The sequence below is a fragment of the Rhincodon typus genome, chromosome 7 (assembly GCF_021869965.1).
Source record: "Rhincodon typus isolate 14 chromosome 7, sRhiTyp1.1, whole genome shotgun sequence".
NCBI classification, from domain to species: Eukaryota; Metazoa; Chordata; class Chondrichthyes; order Orectolobiformes; family Rhincodontidae; genus Rhincodon; species Rhincodon typus.
Genome location: NC_063338.1, coordinates 61,632,840 through 61,651,848, shown reverse-complemented (window position 1 = coordinate 61,651,848; position 19,009 = coordinate 61,632,840). Strand labels below are relative to the sequence as shown.

Here is a 19,009-nt window from a genome sequence, read left to right as displayed (position 1 = left end):
ATCCCAGTCAGTGCTTGCAATTGTATCTTCTGTAATTTGGGCATAAAATCAATCATGTAGAACATCCAGCATTCAAAATTCAGTTCTGCATTTCTAAACAGCAAGAAAATTACCTGTGTGTACCACACCTAGCGCTGAGAAAGGGAGCCAATGGTCAATGACAAAAAAAATGGAGTTTTTGCAGAATAGACCAACTAAGATGTGTGACAAATTCAAGGATTTTTCTTTTTTTAAGTGAAACATAAAATGTCAAAAATACTCAGCATGTCTGGTAGAATGTGCAAGAGAGGAGCAAGGTAGCTCTTTTAGGACGAATAAAACAAAGAACTTCAGATGCTGGAGATCTGAAACGAAGAGAAGCTCAACAGGTCTGGCATCATCTGTGAAGAGGAAATATTGAACATGACCAGTGACCTTTTATCAGAACTGTTTTAGGTTGATGCTGTTTTCTGGTGAAAGGTAATAACCTTGAAATGCTGTTTCTTTCCATTGATGCTGCAAACGAGAGTATTTCTTGAATTTTATATTTATATTTCAAATTTTAATTATCCATAGTGCTGGTCTTTTTTTCAAAATGTATTAAGTGCAGTAGCTTTTTATAACAATTCCTCCATAATAAAAAAAATTAAAAGTTTTTGGTGTAAGTAATATTGCAGTTGTATGAGACGCTATGGAAAAGGAATTGTATCCATAGAGAGTCAAGATAAATACTATCACTGGACCTGATGCCATTTATCCTAAGTGCTGAAGATAATAAAATGCAATGCTTTGAATTGATTTGCTTTTCTGAAGAAGCAGGAGTAGTAGTAGAGAAGGAAATGAAAAGGTAGCAAAGGGGTTAAGAGAGGGTCAACAATAACTGATCCAAGAGCTCTATTTAAAAAAGCAAAGCAAAGTATTAGCTCTGAAATAGTGGCAAATTCTAAAAGAATCATGAGCCAACATTAAATTAGTGAACTTTCAGGGGTGCATGGAATAACCTAAGTCTTTAACAGAAATGACAAGTCTTGTATTTTAATACTTTTTGGAGGCAGTCATCAAATTGATTAAAAAAAACACACAGTAAATCTACTATACGTAGAAATTCCAGCTGATATTCAGCAGGTCGTCTCAGAACCCACATCTTGAAAGATCAGACATATATTTAGCAGTATGATGATTAAATTTAGCTTGTGGACAGGAAAGATATGGTTGGGGCAAAGTTTTTTGGAGGCTGAACAAACTGGAGGGTAGCTGAAAAAGTGATGCAACTGGTAATGAGATAGTAGGAACTGCAGATGCTGGAGAATCTGAGATAACAAGGTGTAGAGCTGGATGAACACAGCAGGCCAAGCAGCATCAGAGGAGCAGGAAGGCTGATGTTTCTTCAGAAATCCACTGATTGTGGTCTATGGGTCGGAAGCTAAGAATCCAGTTGCAGAGGGTGGAGCTGAGGCCAACGTCGCAGAGTTGAGATCAGTCTGGAGGGGATAATGGTGTTGAAGGTGGAGCTGTAGTCGATTAGTAAGAGTCTGACATAGGTGTCCTTATTGTCCAGATGTTCCAGGAATGAGTGCAGTGCTAGGAAAATGGTGTCCGCTGTGGACCTGTTAAGTCGGTAGGCAAATTTCAGGAGATCAAGGTTAGGAGGCTAGAGTTGATGTGGACCATGACTAGCCTCTCAAAGCACTTCATGAATATGGAGGCCAGAGCTGCTGGGCAGTAGTTATTAAAGCACGTTGCATGTGGCTTTCTTTGACAGTGAAGGAATGACAAAATATTTCAAAGCCAGCATGGAGTTTGTCTTGGAGCAGAATTTACAGGCAGTGGCATTTCCATATATCCACTCACTTTGGCCTTTTAGGTGGCAGTGGTCATGGGTTTGGAAAGAGCTATCTGAGGATCCTTGTGGAATTTCTGCAGTGCATTTTGTAGATAACACCTACTCATGCTTCCATGCATCAGTGGTGCAAAGAACAAATACTTGCAAACGTGGTAACAGTAAAGCAGGCTCGAGTGCTGTTGGAGTTACACTCATCCAAGCATACAGGGAGAACTCCTTCACGCTCCTGACTTTAAACCTGTAGATAGTGACCAGACTTTGGGGAATCAGGAGCTGAGTTACTCCCCTCAGGAATTCTAGCATCTGACCTGCTCTCGTAGCCACAGTATTTATGTTGCTAGTCGAGTTCAGGCTCTGATCAATGGTGAATGCCAGGATGTGGATAGTAGGCTCTTTCAGTGATGTTGATGCTATTGAATTTCAACAGGTGATGACTAGATTCTCTCCAAGAATATTACATGCTATTTGTCAGTCCAAGTCTGGATAGTGTTGGTATCTTGTTTCATTTAGCAGTGGACTGCTTCTGTATCCAAAAGATTGAGAATAGTGCTGAACTTTGTGCAATCATCAGTGAACGACTCTACTCCCCTCCATTGTAAGGTGGAAGATGACTGGTGAAGCAAGCGAAGGACAATCTCAACCTCAGGACACTACTTGGGAAACATCTGCTGATATGTCCTGTGCTTGAGATGACTGATCTCCATCAACCATAACCACATTCCTTCATGCCAGGTATGATTCCAACCAGATTAGAGAGTTTTCCCCGATTCACAATGACTCCAGTTTTGCTGGGGTTCTTTGATGCTGCACTTGGTCAAATGCAGCTTTGATGTCATGTTTGAATCAAGACTGTAATAATGTTGGGAGCTTAGTGAGTCTGATAAAATCCAAATTAATCACCAAACAGCAGGTTATTGCCGAGCAAGAGCTGTTTAATACCATTTTTGATGATTTCTACCATCACAATGTTTGGTGACAGAGCAGTGATTGGCTTGGTTAGATTTACAGAACATACATGGGCAGTTACCCACATTGCTGGGTAGATGGTAGTGTTGGAGCTGTACTGGATCAGCTTGACTGAGGGAAGGCATTTCTTGATGTTACATGGAGTGAATTAAATTGGCTAAAGACTGGCATTCGTAACACTGGGGACCTCCAGATAAGGCAAAGATGGATTATCAATTCTGACTGAAGATTGTTGCAAATGTTTCGGCCCTATCTTTCACATTGCTGTTCTGGGCTCATCCAATGTGGAGAATGGGGATATTTGTGGAGCCAGCTCCTCCAGTGAGTTGTTTAATTGTTCATAATCATTGATGACTGACATGGCAGAATTGCAGAACATACAGCTGACCCATTAGTTTTGGAATTATTTAACAATTACTTGCTGCTTATGGAAACATAAAATATAGGAACATCAGTACGCCATTCAAACCTTCAAGAATGCTCTGCCATTCAACAGATCAGTCAAATCAGTAACCTGTTCCTGCATTCTCCCCATGCATATAGTTCTTTGGGCTAAAGGTAAGTCAACATACTAGCCTCAACCACTTTGTGGTAGAAATTCCAGAGGCTTACCACTCTCTGGATGAAAAAAAATTCATCTCAGTCATGATTGGCATAACCCACATTCTTAGACCAAAGGGTCTGTTTCCATTCTGTATGACTATGACCTCTGGTTCTGGACTCCCTGGTCATTGGGAACATCCTTCCTGCATCTATCCCATCTAGTCCTGAATTTTATAGGCTATGAGACTTCCCTGCCTTATTTTAAACTCCAGTGAATGTAGTCCTAACTGATCCAGTCTCTCCTCATAAGTCAACCATGCCCTCCCTCTATAGCCATCTCTCCATAGCTAGAACATCCTTCCTCAGCTAAGGAGACAAAAAAATATACACAATACACCAGGTGTGGTCTCATGCAGGTGCAAAGACATCCCTAAGCCTCTAATCCTCTTGCTAAGAAGACCAATAAAGTTTGTCTTCTTGACTGCCTGCTGCACCTGTACACTTATTTTTAAGACTGGTGCACAAGGACACCCAGGTTTCATTGCATTTCCACCTTTTATAACATATTGCCATTGAGATAATAATCTGCCTTCCTGTTTTTGCTACCAATGTGGATAACCTCACATTTATCCATATTATATTTCATCTGCCATGCATTTTCCCACTTATTCAACTTGTCCAAATCAGACTGAAGCCTCAATGCATCCTTCTTCGTTCACTCTCCCATCAAACCTGGTGTCATCTAGAAAGTTGGAGATATTACATTTTATTCCTCATCTAAATCATTAATATGTATTGTGAATAACTGGGGTCCAAGCACTAATGCCTGCAATACTCCATTGTCACAGGCTGCTACACAGAAAATGATCCATTGTTCATCCCGTTTCTGGGCTGTCAACCAGTTCTGTATTCATATCAGTACACTTCCCCAATCCCATGCACTTTAATTTTACATGCTAATCTCGAGGGCCTTATCAATAGCCTCCTGAAAGTCCAAGTAAACCAGATCTCTTATCAACTCAATTAGTTACATTCTCCAAAATTTTCAGTAGATTCAACCATTTGTAAATCAAAACAAACTCTGTCCGATCTTGTCACCGTTTTCCAAGCACTCTATTAAATCTTATTATATAATAGACTTTAACATTCTCCCTACTACCGATGTCAAAGCTGACTGGTCTATAATTTCCTGTTTTCTCTCTACTTCCTTTTCTAAAAATTGACATTATATTAGCTACCCTCCAATCCATAGAGTTATTCCAAAGTCTAGAAAATCTTTAAAGATGATTACCAATGCGTCTATTATTTCTAGGGCTATTTCCTTAAATATTCTGCAATGTATATTAGAAACCGAAAGAACTGTGGAGGCAGTAAATAGGAAACAAAAAACAGAAATTGCTGGGAAAGCTCAGCAGGTCTGGCGGCATCTGTAGAGAGAAAGTAGTGTTAACGTTTCGGGTCGAGTGACTCTTCCTTAGCACTGCTGAGCTTTTCCAGCAAATTCTGTTTCTGCAATGTAGATTAAATCCCCATGGCCTGATATCGGTCTTTAATCCCATCAATTTCCCCAAAAGCTACTAATAGTGATTTCCTTCAGAACATCTTTTTAGACCTGGCACTGCTCCCCCGCCACCTCCCACCCCACCACTTTTGGGGTGTCATCCTTTGTGAAGGCACAACCAAAGTATTATTTAATTGATCTGCCACCTCGTTGTTTCCCATTATAATGTTCCATTTCTGATTGCAAGTGGCCTACATTTGTCTTTTTTTCCCCCACCTCTTCACGTACCTATAAAAGCTTTCACAATCTTTTCCCCTCTTAAATCAACCCCTTTGCTGAAATCTAAACTGCTCCCAATACCCAGGTCTGCTACTTTTTATTTTGGCCAATTTGTATGGTCCTATCTTGGATTTAATACTGTACAGGTAGTACTGCTATAACACGGTTTTCAATAATGCGAATTGGCTGTAACATGACTGATGAATAGTGAATGCCATTTGGATAACGTGAACTTTCTGCTGTACAGGTATAACGATTTCCCTATAACTCGATTCTCTACAGCGCAAGGTCACACAAGAATGCAACTATCACTTTATAGGATAATTACCTGTACCTAATTTCTCATTAGCCAGGCTCGTGCCTCATGCCATCATTGTTTCCTTCATTTAGATTGAGGACACTAGTCTCAGAATCACCCTGTATGGCATGGAAGTAATCTTATATTGCTGCTTCACCAGGTTGACAACTTGTGTTTGGAATGTGCCTTCTACTGCTCCTGACATACCCTCCTGCACTCTTCACTGAGCAATGGTCGATCACTCTTGCTCAGAATGGTGGACATCACAGGATTGTTAGAGCACAGAACGAGGCCATTCAGCTAAGGGTGCCTGCAGCTGCTCTATAACAGAGTGCCAGTCTCTGATCTTTCCTCATATTCCTTCACATCATTTCTATCTAAATAATCAAATGAATTAATTGAAACTCCCTCCATTACATTCCCAACAGAAATTAACATTCTGTCATCTGCCATTGTGGGATTTGAACCCAGGTCCCCAAAGCATTTCCCGTGTTAGTCCAGCATCATTACCACTACGTCATCACCTCCCCATACACTGGGACATGGGGTTGCAAATTGTGGTTGAGCACAATTCCACTACTGCCAATGGCCCACAGTCCAGTCTTTAGTTACTAGCCCTGTTTGAAATGTGCCCCATTTAGCACAATGGTCACGCTACACAACACAATGGAAGGTATTCTCAATGAGAAGACTGGACTTCATCTCCACAAGGACTGTGCGGTTATCATTCCTACCAGTACAGTTATGCACAGATGTATCTGCAGCAGACAGATTTACAAGGATGAGTTTAAGAATGTTTTTCCCTCTTGTTGATTCCCTCACCACCCACTGTAGACCCAGTAACAGTCAGTAGTCATGTTGTAATCCACACTTGGTACAAGGTATTGGAATCCCAACCAAAGTACGTTCCTGCCCTAGCCACATTCAGTGCTTCCTTCAAATGGCGTTCAATGTGGAGGAGCATAGCATCATTTGCTGAGGGAGGACATGTAGCACTCAGCAGGTTTCCTTGCCAATGCTTGACCTTGTGCTGCAAGAGTTTATGGGAGCCCTGACAATTGACCCTGGATCCCAAGGTAACTCTCTCTAGATTGTACACAACTGTACTGTTAACTCTGCTGGGTGTGTCCAACCAATGGGACAGAACTAATTCAGGGATGGTGAGGGCAGTATCTGGGGACATTGCCTGTAGGATATGATTTCATGAACATGACTACGTCAGACTGTTACTTGTGAGGCAATTTTGGCTCAAATTCCTAGATGTTAGGACTTTTCAGGGTTGACAGTTTGCTATTATAATTTCTAGTGCCTAGGTGAATATGAAGTAGTCGATCTGTTTTGAGTATTTTGAGCTGTTTGATACAATGGAGTGACTTGCTGGGTCATCTCAGAGTCAACCATACGGCTGTGGATCTGGAATCACGTGTATGTCAGACCAGGGTAAGGCCGGTCATTCCCAAAAGGGATATTCAGATGGGTTATAACAATGGTTGTTTTGGTTTTATTAGACTTTAAACTGCAGCTTATGCTTGAATTCAAATTCATCATCTGCCATGTTGGGATTGAACCCAGATCCCCAGACAGTAACAGTGGACTCTGGTTTACTAGGCCAGTGACACTAACACCAGGACATCACCTTCCCCAAAGCTTGAAGCAACTTGATGGGCCAGTTGCTGCCATTTGGAATGATTGGAAGAAGCTTGCTACTAATCGGGCTTTAAAGAGAAAGCGTTTTTGAAGTATCCTCTTTGTCCTCCCCTGGACTGCTGACTTTGAGCTTTGAGGAAGTAGAAAAGTGGGGGGAAAGACCTTTTTCAGCAAGGTCCATTGTTGTTGGTCTTGCTGGAGTTTTGCCTAGAAAAAGACACTTGCATTTGTTTGGCAATCCTTCGACTGAATTCAGAAAATATGGCAGAGGCATTGCTGCTTGAGATTCTCTGGTGCTCATGGGCCACTGGTACACATTCCAGGTCTCACTGCATTACAGGAACGCGGTGACATCAACTGCTCTTTATACTAGGGCTTTTGCTGACTTGTGGCGATCTTTATCACTGCTGTAGTATGTAAAAGGCTGAGCTGGTGTACCTGATACTTTGTCGGGTCTCCTGGTCTGTGGTGGCTTTTCAAAGAGGTAGCTGCCAAGGTATGGAAAGTGCTCAACTTATTCTAGAGTCTCTCCTTCAGCAGAAGGTGTGGAATATCTGGTTGACCAGGTCTAACTTGATAAAAGTTTTGATTTGGCAACATGAAAAGGACAGGCTGAGTCTTCTGAATGCAGAATTGAAGAAATTAAGTGGTTTGCAAATTTGACACAGAGTGAGCAACATAATATTTTGCTGCATGTGGTTGGTTTGGTTTTGGGATGGAAGCAGCTGAGGTTAAAGAGCTTTCCATAGATATGCTATTTGTAGTCTCAGAGGGCAGCTGACCGCTGATGGGGTAAATAACCACTATCAGGAAGATTGTAACTGTATGGCTGAGGAAATCCTGCCAATGACAGAGTAAGACTGCGGACTTTTCAGGGGAACTCCTGACATTTATCGCCTCAAAAACCATGAAAAAAGTCGAGAGTCCTGCCAGGAATACTTCATATGTCCATCAATCTGACCACAGCATTTGATTCATTAAATCTTGAGGCTGAGGATTGTTTTACAGAGATATGAAGGTCCAATAAACTTTATCACAATATTACAACTGCGCCATGATGATGGCACAGCAACCACCTCAAGTGAGATAAGTGAAACAGATGCCTTCAAAATCCGGACTAGTGTCAAGCAATATTATGTTATAGACCCTGTATTATACTAATCTATTTGTGCACTGGAAGCAAGATAGCAAAATTTGTTGACAATGCAGAAGTGAAAGCATATGACACACATGAAAGAGCATTCTAAAACAGCTCCCAAATGCATCAACAGGTTAACAAAATGAGTTGGCCGGTGGCAGAATCAATTTAATGTACATTTTCATTTTCTTCTCAAAGTGTATGTGCATAATGAAAAGCTGAATGGTGTGAAGGATCACAGGCTCCTTCAAGCCTGATCTGCTATTAAATATGATCATGGCTGATCAACTCTTCGAGCCTTTCCGTGCTTTTCCCCCATATCCTTTGATCCCTTTAGCCCAAGTGCTACATCCAACTCCTCCTTGAAATCGCACAATGCTTTGGTCCCGTCTGCTTGTAGGGTAGTGAATTCCACAGGCTCACCACTCTCTGGATGCAAAACATTTCTCATCAGTCCTAAATGGATTACCCATATCTTTGGACTGGACTCCCCTGTCATTGGGAACATCCCCCTTCATTCTTCTGAACTCCAGCAATGATAATCCTACCCGATTCAGACTCCCCTCATTAGGTCAGTCTGCCATCCCAGGACTCAGTTTGGCAAACCTTCACTGCACTCCCTCTGCAGCAACAGCATCCTTCCTCAGGCAAGGAGACCAAAATTGTACACAATATTCCAGGTGCAGTCTCACCAAGGCCCTGTACAATTGCAGTAAGGCCTCACTGCTCCTGTACTCTAATCCTCTTGTTACAAAGGCGCACATACTACTTGCTTTCTTGACCACATGCTGCACCTGAATACTTACCTTCAGTGATGTACAAAGACACTCAGGTCTTGTTGTACATTCCCCTTAATTTTTAGACATTTGGATAATAATCCACTTTCCTGCTCCTCTCAAAGTGGATAACCTCACCTTTACCCAGATTACACTGCATCTGCCATGGACTTGCTCACTCGCTCAGCTTGTCCAAATCATACTAAAGCATCTCTGCATCCTCCGCTTGGTTCACCCTCCCACCCAGTTTGGAATCATCTGCAGAATTGGATATTACACTTTATTCCCTGATCTAAATCATTAATATATATTGTGAAGAGCTGTGGTCTGACCACTGATTCTTGTCATAGCCACTCATCACTGCCTGCTATTCAGAAAAGACAGATTTATTTGTACTCTTCATTATCTGTTAGTTAGAAAACTGGTTAACAATCTCAATGCATTACCCCCAATCCCATGTGCATTAATTTTATACATTAATCTCTTCTGTGGGACTTTGAAAGCGTCCTGAAAGTCCAATAAATCACACCCACTAGTTACATCCTCAAAGAATTCCAGTAGTTTTGTCAAGCATAATTTTCCTTTCATAAAGCCATGCTGATTCTGTCCAATCCTGCCACGGTTATCCAAGTACTCGGCTATTAAATCTTGTGGGATGGACTCTCGCATTTTCCCTCACTACCAATGTCAAGGTAACTGGTCTATAATCCTGTTATTTTTCTCTGCCTCCCTTGTTTTAAATAGAGGTGTTTCACGAGTAACCTCCAATCTGTAAAAACTGTTCCAGAGTCTGTAGAATCTTGGAAGATGACCAATGAATCCAATGCTTCTAGGTTCACTTCCTTAAGTACTCAGATGTAGGTTATCAGGTCCTAGGGATTCATCTATCTTCAATCCCAGTTTTCCCAAAATCATTTTCTTAATAATACAGGATTTCCTGCAGTTCCTCCTGCTCACTAAACCCTATACTTCCCAACGTTTCTGTTATGTTATTTGTGTCCTCTGAGCACAGAACCAAAGAATATATCAAATTGGTTCGCCGTCTTTGTTCCTGACTGCAAGAAACTTAAAATTGTTTTCACAAATCTTGTTCTATTTCACATACTTCTGGAATGTTTTACAGTCAATATTTCCATTCCATGCAAGCTCACTCCAAAACTCCATTTTCCCTTTTTTTAAAAATCAAATCTCTTTGTCCTGCTTTGCTAAATTTAAAACTGCTGTCACTCTTCAGGTCCGTTGTCTTTTCTGGCCAATTTGTATGCCTCTTCCTTGGCTCTAATGCTCTCTCTAATGTCCCATGTAAGCCATGATTGGCAAATGTAGAACAAGAAAGGTGGTCCAATCAGGAATGAATAATTGTTGCAGTTCACCCATTCGCTCTTTTAATGTTTGGCATTGCCTTTCCACCATAATCCCTTTAAATAGCATCCCCAATCTATCATGACCAACTCAGATCTCATTTCCTCTATTTAGATTCAGAAGTCTCAGAATCAGTGACCTCATTCTCCATTCTATCATCTATCATTGCTCATCCTCAAGGGGCCTTGTACAACTAGATTGCCAATTATTCCTTTCTTATTACATAATACCCAGTCTAGAATGGCCCCGTTCTTTAAATTGGTTCCTCAACATATTGGTCCAGAAAACCATCCCATACACACTCCAGGAATCCATCGTCTACTAATCTATATGCAGATTAGAGTCACCCATAATTACAGATGTTCCCTTATTGCATGCATCTCTAATTTCCTCTTTAATATCATTCCCAGCATAACCCCTACAGTTTCGGAGTCTACATACAAACCCCACAAATGTTTTTTGTTCCTTGGTGTTTCTCAGCTCTACCCATACAGATTTCACATTATCAGAGTTAATACCCTTCTTCATTTTTGAATTAATTTCTACTTTAACCAGCAATAATGCTCCATCATTTTTGTCTGTCCTTCCTAAAAACTGAATACGCCCGGATATTCAGTTCCCACTCCTGATCACCATGCAGCCACATCTCCATAATCCAGACTATATCATACCTGTTTTGATCTATTTGTACAAATAATTCATCTACTTTACTGTGAATGTTCTGCATATTCAGACACAAAGCATTATGGGTCATCTTCTTAGCATTACTCATTCCATTCCCATTATTTTTCACTATAGTCCTGCTCGATTCTGGCCCTTGATTTCTCCACACACAATTTTTCTACTCCCCCTTTCTAACTTTTGTTCTTGTTCCGATTCCCTTTCCTTTGACTTCTTGCATAGGTTGACAGAGGAACACATTCTCTTGACAGAGTACAAAGCAGCAAACATTTTTGATTCCTCAGATCTTCTCTTCCAGTACAAGACAACAAGCAAACAAACCAAACTGAGGAATGGTTAATTCCCATGGTGCTCCAAATTCCCAAAAAAAAAATTTATCTTAAATAAGACACAGCCAGAGAATATGTTCTCTTATGTGAAGATTGAGTTCTAAAAATGCAAGTGTCCAGTTTGTTACTGGGGAAGTGTAGGCATCATGTTCAATTTTTAAAAAGTGCCAAAAGCATCTTGGGATTTTACAAGGTATGAAATATCAGTGTTAAGTGATTTTGATTGATTTCTACAAGGTCACTGTCATCATAATTTAAAGTATGGTGTAGAAGTTTCCATGCCATTATAGAAATAACAATGAAACAACACAATGCATACATCATAAGTGCGGTGAAGACACCCATTTCACTGATGGTACAAAAATCATTTTTATCACTATCAAATTAGGGGAGGCGGTGGCCTAGTGGTATTATCACTGGGCGGTTAATCCAGATAACATTCTGGGGACCCAGGTTTGAATCCTGCCATGGCAGATAGTGGAATTGGAATTGGAATTCAATAAAAAATATCTGGAATTAAGGATCTAATGATGACCATGAATCCCATGAGATAGTTAGAAAAACAAACAATGTCCTTTAGGGAAGAAAACTGCCATCCTTACCTGGTTCTGTGCTCACAGAGGACACAAATAACATAACAAACGTTGGGAAGTATAGGGTTTAGTGAGCAGGAGGAACTGAGAAACATGTAGAATCCACATTATAGGAATGATGTGATTGCACTGGAGAGGGTGCAGAGGAGATTTACTAGGAAATTACCTGGGTTGGAGAGTTTTTGTTATGAAGAGAAATTGGATAGACTGGAGTTGCTTTCCTTTGAGGAGAGGAGACTGAGACTGCGATGTATAAAATTATTAAGGGCACAGATAGAGTACTCCAAAAGGAACTTTTCCTTTTGGTGGAGGGATCAATTACCAGAGGGCATAAGTTTAAAGGTAAGGATCAGGAGGTTTAGACGCAATGAGGGGACAACTTTTTTTTTTTAACCCAGAGGTGGAACTCACTGCCTGTAAAGGATGGTAGAGGCAAAATCCTTCATAACATTTATCAAGTATTTAGATGTGCATTTGCAATGCCAAAACATACAAGTTGTGGTGGTGCTGGTGTTGGACTGGGGTGGACAAGGTCAGAAGTCACACAACGCCAGGTTTAGTCCAACAGGTTTATTTAAAATCACGAGTTTTCGAAGCGCTGCTCCTGTGTCAGGTGACCTGACACAGGAGCAGCGCTCCAAAAGCTTATTATTTCAAATAAACCTGGTAAAGCATACAAGGCTATGGGCCAAACACTGGATAATGGGGTTAACGTAGTTAGGTAGTTGTCTTTGACTATCACAGACTCAATGGGCTCAAGGGCCTTTTTCTATGCAGTACAACTCTCTGACGTTATGAGGCAAAACCAGTTTTAATAATCTTTATTGGAAGAGAAATCTAGTAATGGTTTTCAAATACTTAATAGCTTAACAGAAATGAACAGAGAGAGAATAGGGGCATCTAACTGGTAGCTTCTGTTTCTACATTAACAAAACTTGAAATCTTCAGAAGCTAGCAATGGCACATCAGGGAGATTGACAAACAAATCAAGGAAATAAAAAACGTAATAAAAATAACATTTTCTTTTGTAAAATGCACTGTGGATAAAATACATATTTTAACAAACTTATACAAGAGGGATGTAATCAACATATAAAACATTTTTAGAGGTATTAAAAAGACCTAAAGAAGCAGAGGGAAAACAGGCTGAATTGCAAAACGAAATGATTTCAACTTCAAAGTATTGGAAAAAGGTGTGAATATTTAATATGTACAAGGTCTGTCAAGCTTGGTAATTAGATTACCGTCTGTACTTTTAAAAAATATTATTCATGGTATGTGAGTGTTGCTGGTTAGGCCAGCATTTATTGCTCATTCTTAGTTACCCTGCAGAAGGCGATGGTGAGCTGCCTTCTTGAATCGCTTCTGGTCTTGGGATGTGGTGACACGGTCACTGGGTCCAAACCCTAAAACTTCATTCCCAACAGCACTCTGCATGTATCTATATGACATACTACAGTGGTTCAAGATGGCAGCTCACCCCTACTTTCTAAAGGTCAATACGCTGTGGGCAATAAATGTAGGCCTTACCGTCACACCCATATTCCTTGAACAAATAAAAGATTAACAAATGTTGATCAAAGCCTTTACAGTTATTGCTGATCCTTGGTTTAATATTTAAATTATACTAGCATACCACTGTGCAGTATAGATTGAAATTGTAAAATCACAGTACTTGAAAAACTGCATCCATCCTTTTAAAATGAGTAACAGCATTTTAATCAGCTTGTCAGTGAACTTTTTACATGATTTACCATATCAATCAGTATCTGCTGAAATATCAAAAACAGCAGTGTTTTATTTTAGCTTACAAAATCTGGGAATCTGTTGAAGTAGCAACTATGAAGTAGTGAAAAATTTAAAAGTCAAACTCCAAAATGCTCAATCTCCCTTTGGCCTGAAAGTATTCAATTTCAAACTCTTCCCTAATAAGGTACAAATCATATTAATTTTATAACATGCACAAAGCAAAATGAAAGGTTTGCCTTAGAAATAGAAGTCAGAACAGGTACAAAAAGGAATGTTTCAGATGAGTTTACGTGATGTATAAAGATAACAGAAGCTTTTCATCTTGCTATTTCATGTCAATGGGTAGGAAAACCAATGTGCTCCCTATCATTTTGGCTGTTTCCTTGGTACAGGTCTTATCTTTGGTCTCTTAAATTCAAAAAGACGCTCAAAATTCATCAGATCTAGCTAGGCCATAAAGCACCATGTTGATTATCCTTAAATCAGTCCTTGCCTTTTCAAATGCATGCAAGTCCTGTCCATCAGAATCCCCTCCAATACTTTACCAACCACTAACATAAGGCTCACTGGTCTATATTTCCTTGACTTTTCCTTACAGCCTTTTTTAAATAATGGCACCACATTCGCCAACCTCCAGTCTTCTGGCACCTCAGTCATGGCTGTCAATGATACAAATATGTCAGCAAGGGGCCCAGCAATCTCTTCCCTAGCTTCCTACAAAGTTCAGGGAAACACCTGATCAGGTCCTGGGGATTTATCTACCTATATGCATTTTAAGACCTCCAGCACCTCCTCTTCTGTAATATGAACTCTTTTCAAGACATCACTATTCATTTCCCAAGTTCCCTAACTTCCATGTTCTTCTCCGCAGTAAATACTGACATGAAATATTCATTCAGTATCTTCCCCATCTCTTGTAGTTTCACACAGATGGCCAAATTGATCTTTAAGGGGCCTATTGTCTCACTAGTTATTCTTTTGCCCTTAATGTATTTATAGAAAAACATTTTTGGATTCTCCTTATCTCCACTTGCCAAAGCAAGCTCATGTCTCTGTTCTGACCTCCAGATTTCCCTCTCAACTACATTCCTACTGCCCTTATCCTCCATTTGGGATTCAGTTGATCTCAGTTGTCTATACCTGACATATTCCTCCTTTTTCTTGACGACAGCTTCAATTTCTCTCATCATCCAGCATTCCCTACATCTGCCAGCCTCGCCCTTCACACTAACAGAAACACTGTCTCTGAACTCTTGCTATCTAATTTTTAAAAGACCTCCCACTTCTCAATCATCCCTTTACCTGCAAATAGCCTCCCACAATCAACTTCTGAAAGCTCCCATCTAATACTACCAAATACCAGTTCTGAAGTAGGGTCACCAGACTCGAAACTTTAACTAATTTCTCTTACAGATGCTGCCAGACCTGCTGAGCTTTTCCAGCAACTTCTGTTTTTATTTCTAATACCACCAAAATTGGCATTACTCCAATTTAGAACTTCAACTTTCTGGTCAGTTCTGTCCTTTTCCATGACTATTTTAAATCTAACAGAATTTAGTCTCAAACATTTTGATATTTATCACCTGCCTCTGCCACTTCTTTTTCTGAGCCCACAGTCAAAGTTCCTCTCAAGTTAAATTAAAATAAAAGAGCTGCAGATGCTGGGGATCTGAAACAAAAACAGAAATTGCTGGAATAACTCAGCATGTCTGGCAGCATTTAAGGAAAGAAGGCAGAGTGGGTGACTGCTTTGTAGAACACATACAGCCTGTCTGTTTAAAAAAAAAATGGCCCTGAGCTTTCAGTTACCTGCTGCTTCAACACACTACAGGTGTTCCCATGCCAACCTGTCTGTCTTGGGCTCGCTGCAGTGATCCAGCAAGCCTCAGCACATGCTCAAAGAAAAGCATCTCATTTTTTGCTTTGGGACCCTGTAGCCTCTAGGACTCCACACAGTTCAATAACTTTGAGACTGATTCCATTCTTCCATATATTGTCATCCAGCCACACACCCAATCCTGTTGTGACATGGATTGCTTTTAGCACATCCAACCGGTTGCCATCCACTGTCAATCCTATTATCACATTACGTGGGCCGTTTTCAGCATGGCCTACCCATTCTCTTCTAATCCCAGCTCTCATTATCACTATTCAGTTTTCCTCTGCCCTGGCCTGCTATCAATAATCCCCTCATTTGTCAACCTCTTTCATCTCTATCTCTGGACTCTGTCTCCACCTATCTGCTCACTTCTTGCACACCTCCAACCCCTCCCAGCGTCCTCCCAACTTTAGCTTCATCAGAACCGACAGTAGCTAGGAAAAGTGGTATTTATGCTGACAAGTCACCAGACTCAAAATATTAACTCTGCTTTCTCCCCACAGGTGTTGTCAGACCTGCTGAGTTTTGCCATCATTTTCTGTTTTTGTTCTCTTAAAGGTTCCTGTCTGCACTAGTCCCAAACTTGCATCTTTCTCCAATTTATCTCTCAACTCCCCTCATGCCTTCTCAGTAGTCTACTTGCTAATGAGAACTTCTTCCTTCCTAACTTTCTTTTAAATAAATTTCAGGCCACCCAACCTCCCTTTCTGGCTCTCACAAGAACTGATATTTTTAATGGTTCTCTCCCCTCAGGTTCGGTCTTCCTCTCCTATCCATCAATATCAATCCCCTCCTTAAAAAGAAAACTTCTGACACATGCCCCTGAAAACTGGCATCTCATCTTCAAGCTCCTTCTCCTCTCTGAAACCTGTGAACAGGTCACTGCCTCCCAAATCAATGTCCACCTACTCCAGAACTCTACAACTGAATCCTCCACTATCAACTTTGAAGTTAAACTGGTCAATGTTAGAGAAATGTTGTAAACAAGTGCTGATCAGAGGCTAAGAATCCTACAGCAAATGACTGACTTTTTGAATCCTCAATACTTGTCCATCATTTACAAATCAGTAATCTGACAGCATGACTTTTCCACTTGCCTGGATGAGCGCAACTTCAATAACATTTACAGGGAGGCATTGGTGTGTAAAATCACTGGACTGGTAGGCTAATGGTCTGGGCCATGGATTTAAATCCTACCATGGAAGATGGTGAAATTTTAATTCATTAAAAATCTGCAAAAAGTTAGCCTAATGATGACCAGGTGTTCCTTTCAGGAGGAGCCTCTACTGGGGAAGATTATCAAAAATGTAGATGGCCTGATTAATAAATGTGCAGTTGATACCAAAATTGGCAAAGTTGCAAAAAGGGAGAAGGATTGAATAGATTGCAGTGTTGGGGACAGAAATAGCAGATGGAGTTTAATCCAGACAAATAAGAGGTGATGCATTTTGGAAGGTCAAATTCAGGTGTGAATTAGCAACGATTAAGGTGTAGCTTGATAGGCACATTAACAGGAGGCAAACAGAGGGTCAGAAACCGTTTATGGTGATAAGTAGTGGATCTAAATAAGGATCAGGAATCAGCGCAGGCTTGGTGGGCTGAAAGGCTTGTCTGAGCTGTATTGTCCTATACTGTACCATCAATTTTTTTTTGGTGAAGGAAAACTCAACTGGCTCACTAACATCCTTCAGGGAAGGAATTCTGTCAGTCATTCTTAAATTAAAACTGTGGATTCTGGAAATCAAACAAAATCAGAAAACTGCCACAGAAAAATCAGCAGATTTGGAAGCATCGGTAAAGAGAAAGCAAAGTTAACATTTCAAGTCTAGTGACCCTTCTTCTGAACTTCAAAAGGAGGGTTACAGTCCGACATTTCTACATGGTCTGGCCTCCAATTGACTCCAAACTCATAGTAATGTGGTTGACTCTTAACTGTTCTCTGGTAATTAGGAATTGACGATGAACACTGGCCTAGCCACTAACAGACACATCACAAGAACAAATTAAAAAACGCTCCAATAAGGTTTTTGCCATTACTGTAATCTGATTATCAAAGTTACAAATGAAACAGTATGTTTTGTTACATTATCTACCACAAATACAAGTTTTCCTTTGTCTGCCAGTCCTACAACTCTCCAAGAACTCTATTGCAGGTCCATTGTATGTGTTCAGACTTCCTTTGCCTAAAGCTTTCTGTACCCCAATCTCTCAACTTCACCTACCAAATGTTTCTGGCCCTTTACCTTTCTCTCATGACTCTCCTCAACACCTCGCTCTTTGACTAAGCTTTTGATTAACTATTTAAATGCCTATCTTCGTCTCAGTGTTGATAATGTTACTTTGTCTAAATTTACTCCTGTGAGGAGACTTCATTTGTACAATATAAATGCAAAAGGTTTTTGCTTGCACCTGACCTTTGGTATTTTGCATTGATTAAGGAGATTATTCTTTTGATAGAGTATAAAGCATCAAAATTTTCCATTTCTCAGATCGTCACCTCAAGAACATGATAACAGGCCAGCAAACAAAAGCGAGGATTGATTAATTTACATGGAATGGTAAAAACAGCTTCAAGTTTTGTTCAATTATTTTCATGCTATTTCGAAAAAAAAGAGCAAGTACTGATGACATCAACTAAATGTTAGCTTGGTAGGGTTAACCAATTTCCTATTACATCATCTGTTGAAGTCAGTTCCCTTTATACTTAATTGCACAAGCTTTGGATAGTTTCCAGGCAGATATAAATGCTAAAAATGCCTGATCAATCATTAACCATCTCTGGGACCATATTTCTGGGCCATTTTGAGAGAAAGTTATATAGACTATAGTCTACACTAAAAATGTTAAATACTGTGACAATACTATAGGAGGGTTTATTGTATATTCAATTTTTCCCTGTAATATTTAATACTAGCACTCATTATGACTTTTTTCACTTTGGATATATCAAGCTTGAAAACAGACATTACAGGTAGCCAATCGGTGGAAACAAAAAAAGGACAATAATGCAGATCAGAGTGATCCAAAAGACAGAATCATAGAATCCCTACAATGTGGAAGTAGGCCATTTGGTTCATGGAATCCACACCGACCCTCTGAAGAGCATCCCACCGAGACCTACTCCCCTCCCCTATCCCTGTAACCATGCATTTCCTATGGGTAAGCCAACGTGTCACCCTATGTTTTTACATTATGGTACACACAAGGTGTCGGGGCAGCAATATCCTTAAACAATATCCCTGCAGCCCACACTTGTTTTTGACATTTCATGCTTGCATAAAAGGTAGAGATTAGATTAGTTCGGTAATTTGATGTGGGGATTACAGCAGCACAGCTGTATAAACAAGGGGCAGGGTGGGGGAGGGGGCATGTGGGTGGAGAACGAATGAAGGACAAAATGAGAGAGAGAGAGAGAGAGAGAGAGAGAGAGAGAGAGAGAGAGAGAG

At 40.3% G+C, this 19,009-nt stretch overlaps 1 protein-coding gene across 1 annotated transcript in view; it reads right to left on the bottom strand.

The window, feature by feature from the left end:
• Window positions 1-19,009, bottom strand: part of LOC109918857 (extended synaptotagmin-3-like) — a 98,552-nt gene that overhangs the window by 52,755 nt on the left and 26,788 nt on the right. The window lies entirely within an intron of this gene.